Source organism: Sinocyclocheilus grahami, unplaced genomic scaffold (assembly GCF_001515645.1).
Source record: "Sinocyclocheilus grahami isolate Dianchi unplaced genomic scaffold, SAMN03320097.WGS_v1.1 scaffold467.1, whole genome shotgun sequence".
NCBI classification, from domain to species: Eukaryota; Metazoa; Chordata; class Actinopteri; order Cypriniformes; family Cyprinidae; genus Sinocyclocheilus; species Sinocyclocheilus grahami.
In genome coordinates this window covers 856,742-864,085 of record NW_015505646.1, presented here as the reverse complement: position 1 = coordinate 864,085, position 7,344 = coordinate 856,742, and the positions used below count along the sequence as shown (strand labels likewise).

Here is a 7,344-nt window from a genome sequence, read left to right as displayed (position 1 = left end):
ATTTCAAGAAATGTGTTTTAGCAATTCAGAAAAACTGTAATACATTTATTAGTAAACATTAACAAGCACATTATTTCACGTTTCTAGATATGTGAATATATATAAACCAATGAGCCGTTAAGCATTACATAATGTTTGTTAATGATTTATTAATGAAAGTAAAAAAAAAAAAGAAAGTTGCAAAAGAAAGTGAAAGTTGTTCCACAAAAGAAAGAATCTCATACAGTTTTGCAGCCATATAAGGGTGGGTAAAGTTTGACAAAATTATTATTTTTGAATGAAATAACCCTTTAACCTTTGCAATTCAGCTCGTTCTTTTTGGTGTAGAAACTACCCACACCCTGAAAATGGAGAAAACCAAATGCACCCTCATGTCAAACTTGTAATAATTTGTAGTTAAACAGATGGCAAAATGACGCAGTATGAGTTTGCTCGTATACTGAAATATACAACTTCTATTCCCCGTAAGGAAAATCAATAGATTTTCAAATTAAACAAATTCAGACTGTGCATTTTTTCTAAGGCTATTTGCAACCCCAATGTTTCAATCTAACCAGGATTTAATCTAGGATATATCAAGAAGAGTGCATTTTCTTTGATTTTCAATGCAACAAAAGTGAATATAGGAACTGGGACTGTCATGCACAAAAACAGACAATGACGTACCATAATGATCCATATGATTCATTCACTGTATTCCAAGTATTCTGATGCCATGTTAAAGGTTTTCAAATCTAGTACATTCAAATATGCTGTACTCATGACAGGCACAAGAATTTGAAGTAAATTTGAATGCGAGAGATTTGAAAGCTATCATATCAGAGAAGACTTGGAATACAGATCGTTTACTAGTTGTCTTTGGAGTCTAGCCCCAGTTCTCATTCAATATGCATAAGTAAAACGGTATGACATGAGGGAGAATAAACAACATTGTCTTTGTGTGGCTGTATGATTAATTTGATCTAAAAGATTTAAGTTTATATTGCACTGAACTGCAATAGAGAGTGCAGAGAAATTGCATGAGCTGCTGTTAGTTGCAGCGTTTGTATTGTGTAAACCAATTAGTGTTTGAATATCAAATACCTCTGAATATCAAATTTATCAATAAATGAAACTTAACTTTAAGGTAATTTGCACTAGTAAGTAATCTTTCAAATGCTTGGATGCTCATGTGGAATTACTGCTGCTCATTCAACATATGCGCCCGATCTGAACTCTGCTGAAAAGACTTGCGAGGAAGGCGATATGGTCCTCATCTTCAGTCCTCCTAAGAGGTCAACGGAAGGCAACATTGATTTAGTTATTTCTGTAAGAAAGGAAAGGTCAGTAACCGTCAATTACTATTCAAAAATAATAGCTTTACGTAAGCGACTTTACTGTCACTTAATTTATTTCACGCACTTTTATGTTTGCTATTTATTAACTAAATGGCAATTAAAATTCTTTATGCTCACAATTCTATTGGATGTTTAGCAACATTAATATAGGCTATGATTTTTTTTTTCTAAGACATATAGAACTTAACAGTGGTTCCCATAATGGACAACAGGTAGACAGCTCACTAGGTCTGTATAGAAGTATCTGACAGCTTAACCTGGTTAAGCAGATGTTCTCAAATGTTTAGGGTTAGGTGAGTGTCCTTTAGGACCCAGCGGCGAGCTCAAGTGCGCGGCTTCAATACGCTTCATTCCCTCAAACTTACATTTGCGGATGATCGCTTTCAGCAGGTTAGTTGTTCTCTCCCGGGCAGGATAGGTAAGCGCTGGCAGCAACTGAATTGAACTGGAGGTTTGGCTGTAATAACTCGCATTTTACCCGGCTGAGTGTCACTACAATGACTTTTATTGACAAAGGCTGGAGTTCTTATCAGTAAAGTATGTCCAGCTAGCGGATGAACATTTGACAGACGTGTAGGAGAACCTGTGCACTGCATTCAGTCAGTTGCTGTGGAGTAACATTTCTGGGACATGATCTGATCAGTAAAGACCGGATTCATTCACTGGATGTTTTCTGTCTGGAAAACTGTCAAGGTGGGTTATTTTTGTCGCTCGCATGTTGCATGAACCAAAAGAGTCTAATCATCATCATCCATGTTTTCTTAGAATATCCGGAGGAGATCAATTGAGGCAGGTTTAAAAACTTACCGTGTAATATGACCCGCATTTCTAAATGATATAGACCGTTCAGGTGGTTTTTTTTTCTGTCTAATTAGTTATTTTATTTCTGACACCTCCAATCTATCAATTAATCGATAGCTCAACGGCTTTATCCAAATTTAGATCTATATTTCCCTCTAAACTGCACAGTTTACCTGTTCTTGCAACTATAGTCATTGTGTTTGCTTTCTGCTTTAAAGGAATGCATATCGCACATTCACTTTGTAATTCGCATAACTTGACCACAAGCTCATATTATTTCATTACCGTTCCACTCCTCTTGCGCACGAGCGTTCCAGGTCCGGTTTGGTCAAAACATTTTGTCTCCAGAAGAAAGCGTTTTGTCTAGTGCTTTGTAGTTAACTAGTAACCTGGTGCTCTTTTTCTCCTTCACACTCTTAAAAATAAAGGTTTCAATTAGAAATAAAAAATGGGTTGTTTATTTGCTGCATCAGGAAAATGTTTTAAGTTAAGAAGGCCCTTTTTATTCTGTAGTTATCTAAATTATCAATATGTACATGTGCTTTTAAGAACTCAGAAACTATTGTACTGAACTGGCCAACCTTAATGAAAAATCAAGATTTTATTTGAAGATATTAATCTTTAAAGAACCATATATTCAACTCAAGAAGCCTGTACAGCTAATGAGAAGGACATATCAAAGCACCATTGAAAAAAAACTTTATTTTTAATAAAAGTAACTGTCCATTAATCATGAATTTCTAAACCTTATAGGACGTTTTAATAAAAAAATATATATAATAAGGGATGATTACAGATAGATCACATTTCAGTCCCTTAACGATTATTCATTCATTGGCATTTGTTTCCCTCTTAATGCTCAACGCAGATATGTTGTGTTGCTCTCAGCAGTGTGGACGGTACAGTATGTGAATGAGAGTAGCACTTTAGACCTCATGTCACTTTGTGTGTGTATGTGTGTGTGTGTGTGTGTCAGAGCATGCAAACCGCCCTGGTATGTGGTGAATATGGTCCGATGGGAAGCAAGCGACAGGCTGATTGGCATTACTCATGGAAAGATTATTGCATTCTTACAAGTTTGGAAGAACATGCTAAGCACTTTTTATATGTGAAGCTTTCCTGCAAAGATTATTGGCTTGCTTTCTATAAAAATTTGATTTAGATTTGAAACATACACACTTAAAAATAAATGTTCTTTATTGGCAACTATGGTTCCATGAAGAATATCAACAGAACCATTGCACTAAAGGTTATTTGCAGTTGAAAAGGTTCTTTAGATTATTAAAATGTTCTTCAGAATAATAGAAGAAAATGGCTTTTCGTTGTAAGTTTCTTTTGGGAACCCAAAGTAGTTATTTGGCGTGGCTGTGAAATCCGCCTTTTTGATGTTTTATTTTTAAGAGTGCAGATATGCTTGATTCTTCTATTTCTTACTGACATCATTAACACCACAGCAGATGCTAATCTGTCAGTTCAGAAACTAACAGAAAACAAAGCTTTACAACCTTAAAAAAGATTACAGGGTGTAAAGCTGTTAGAGCTTGTTTCAATTTCAGCACCTGAACAGCTCAAGTCCCATTGCGCACAAAGCTATCATGTAAAGCTTGTGGTAGTCTGTGTTTGAGAGGAAGAGAACAGCGCAGAGGGGGTTAAAAAGCAGGAATGATCAAGGCATGTCAGCAGCATTGACACTGTGAGGGACAACAAGTTTAGTGGAAAGACCATTGTATAAATAGAAGTATTCACAGCGGGTTTACAGGATACCTGAAAGGCTGTAACCATCGTGAGCCATGTGCTATGAGTGTCTACTGACTTAAAACACTTTGGTATGCTTCAGTTGCCGGGGAAGTAAAATACAAGTGGACACAGGGGGGTGTTTTCATAGGTTCTGTGAAAAAAAGTAGGGATAAAAAATACCCAAGCCACCACTACACTTTTTTACGTGGTCATATGGGACACTTGTAAAACATTCATGGTCCTTTTTCATAGCAAAATCTCTTATTTTTCTGCTGTTGGAATTCAGCATCAATGTAAAAAAAAAATGTGTTGATCTCTGTTCAGCAGAGAAAAATGAAACTCTTTCAAATGGAATGTGCCCCTCTTTATCTTTCCAAACCTGCATTCTTTCTTTTGTGGAATACAAAAAAAGTTCTGAGGAATGTAGTGGTCAATCTTTTTCATACAATTAAAATTAATGACTACTGAAGCTTTCAAGCAAAAGAAAAAAATGACACAAATGATACATCAAGTACTTTTATGATACAAGAAGTATCATAAAAGTACTTAATAGAACTCAAATTTCAGTAGTTATTCACTGATAATCTTTCCCTCGATAGAGCTTCAAATGATCCTTTTGTGTTCCACGGTAGAAAGTCAGTCATATGTTTTGGAATTTGGAATCCATGAATTATAAAATTTCTTTTTTGGGTGAATTATTCCTTTGAGATTAGGGATGTTATGAAAGATATAAAAAAATAATAATAAAATAAAACTAACGTTTAGGTGTTTCGACAGATGACAAATGGCCAATTTTACACTATTTAAAAAATAAATAAAGCATAGAAAAATAGAGGCAACAAGTGAATTTAAGCATCAATATAACTGAAGTTCTAAAAGATGGAAATGGAGATCTGCTACATATTACACACTGATATTAAAAAATGCATAAATAAATAAAACTTTGGGCCATAACCAAAATGGTACCGATACATATTACATCCCAACTGACAATGATTTAAAGACAGGGCAGTATTGTGAGAAAGGATATTTTTACATATGAATCTCAATTCCAAGGTGGCGAAGAAGCCACTTCTGACCAATTTTGGAAAGACCCTCCTGTTATTTGTGATGAGCTGGCGCTTCCACGGTCTCCATTCATCTCTAGAAAATTCCAGGAAGCTCTCGTTCCTCTGTTATCTCCCTCTGATGTATTAGTTTCCACTCTAATGCAAGCCTGATAAGCTCACACTTCTCAAATTCCTAGTGTTAAGTGCATGGAAAAAAAGTCTCTCCCATCTCTACTGTAACCCAATCACAGGACTGGGAGTCTGAAGCTTTATCTGGATTAGGAGTGTGATAAAACACTTGTGTGATATCGGGACCGCACCTTATCTATCCTTCTATCCATGACTGCTCCCTTTAACTTATCGCCTGTTCTTGTGCTTTAGAGCAGCCACTATTTCAGTCCTATTACTGACATTTTTTATGAAACCCATGATGCTGACGGCTATACAGTAATGTCTTATTAATCACATCCTGCCCCGTGCCAGGGGCTGAAACGTGGTAATTGGCTCCTTGTTAGACGTCAGCATGATTGACAAAGCACATTTAGAGGCTGCTCTGTCTCATCTATCATGGCACGTCCCCCTATTTGAGGGGGCACAGACCTAATCAAGTCAACCATTCATACCCCATCTTCAAGGATTCCTTATTTTGATGGAGTGCATTCAGAAACCTGTTTTTTCATACTGTATGGCCAATGTGTGTACATGTACTCATGATTGATAGTTACTGATACACTGTAAAAAGTGAAAATGTTACTCTAAAGGACTAGTTCACCCGAAATGAAAATTCTGTCATCATTTACTCACTCTAATGCTGTTCCAAACTTACTTTCTTATGTGGAACACAAAGGAGACATTTAGCAGCATGTTCACACTGCTCTTTTGCATATAATTAAAGTGAATGTTGACAAGGGACTTTCAAGCCAAAATGTGAAAAAAGCACCATAAAAGAAGTACACATTAAGGTCCGTTCACACCAAGAACAATAAAGATATCAATATTAGCATCCACATCAATGGACGATAATGTTCTGTTTATTATAAGTGCACATTGCAGATATGTAATCTGCCACTTCAAATGCTCAAGCTCTTTAAAGCAGGATGGATTCTGACCGGCGGTCAATATTTTTATAATTCATCAGCTGGAAAAAATTGCTCTTCAAGCGATTCCAGTGATATCGTTCTTCTGTGTCATTATCATTGTATTTGTGGTGTGGACTTCATAAAATTCTCATAAAATAAAAATAAATAAATTCTCATAAAATTAGAACAATTATTAAAACTTTATAGTTATATGTAGTTATTCTTGGTGTGATCAGGCCTTTACTTACTGTACATGCTATATTCTAAGTGTTCTGAAACCATATGTTAGCTTTGCATGAGGAAAAGTCAGAAATTATTTGTATTAAAAGCCATTATTAATTGATAATCTGTTCCCCCAGTGCACCTTTCAAATCTCATTAATGTTCATATATATTAAAATATGGTGCATTAAAATGTGGTTTGATGCCAACAATGCCAAAGGTCATTGTTTCTTATGTGTTGTAAATTATCTCAATGTACCAGAGAGAGAGAGAGAGAGAGAGATATTTGAGGGCTATGATAGATGGAAGATTTTATGAATACTTATGTTTTCTTTAGTTCCTGACACAAAGCTTTTGAATGGCATTAGAAGACTTACTGGTACTTACAGACTACTCTGATGAAACTTTTATGATGCTTTTTTGTCAAATTTGGAACTTGACAGCGCCTGGTCATGAGGGTGAGTAAATGATGACAGAAATTTCATATTTAGTTGAACTAGCCCAGGGGTATGCAAGTTCGGTCCTAGAGAGCCGTAGTCCTGCAGAGTTCAGCTCCAACCCTAATCAGACACACCTGAACAAGTTTACTTATATAAAACCAGTTAGTTTTATGTTATCACATGAAGCACAATTTAGGCCATCTGACAAAAATATTTTTTGCAGTGTAGCACTAGTAAGTCTCTGACATTAAAAGGTATTTGAAATCCATTAAGGTATATGAAATATGAAGTATGCATACCATTTCTATATATAGAAAAAAAATATTGAGCTCTTTCCACCACTGCTTGCCTCATTCTAGAACAGAATCCTTAAAATCTCAAATTGCTGAGAGACTTTCAAGGGTTGCACTGTGGAAAGATGTGCAGACATGCACTGTCTGTTTGTGCCTACAGGAACGTTTGGTTATTTGTCTTCTGTAATAAGCAGGTATTTTTAGGATATTTGTCTATGAAGTCTGTCTCAGCTATAGAAAACACTTGACCTGCACCTCCTCACCTTTTCCACCAGGCTCCTCGTTATTCGCACAACACCAGTCCTGAAAGCTCCTCCGCTGACACATTCTTGTTTTCCTCTTGTTTTGTTCTTATCCCTTACAGACTGTGGAGAGCATACGGGAAAC

General features: G+C 36.0%; 1 protein-coding gene across 1 annotated transcript in view; it reads left to right on the top strand.

The window, feature by feature from the left end:
- The first annotated feature begins 1,715 nt into the window (after positions 1-1,715).
- Positions 1,716-7,344, top strand: part of LOC107553251 (netrin-G1-like) — a 68,676-nt gene continuing 63,047 nt past the window's right edge. Inside the window, exons 1-2 of the mRNA XM_016235420.1 lie at positions 1,716-1,755; positions 1,854-2,030. The gene's annotated coding sequence lies outside the window, so the exon portion shown is untranslated. The remainder of the gene's footprint in view (positions 1,756-1,853; positions 2,031-7,344) is intronic.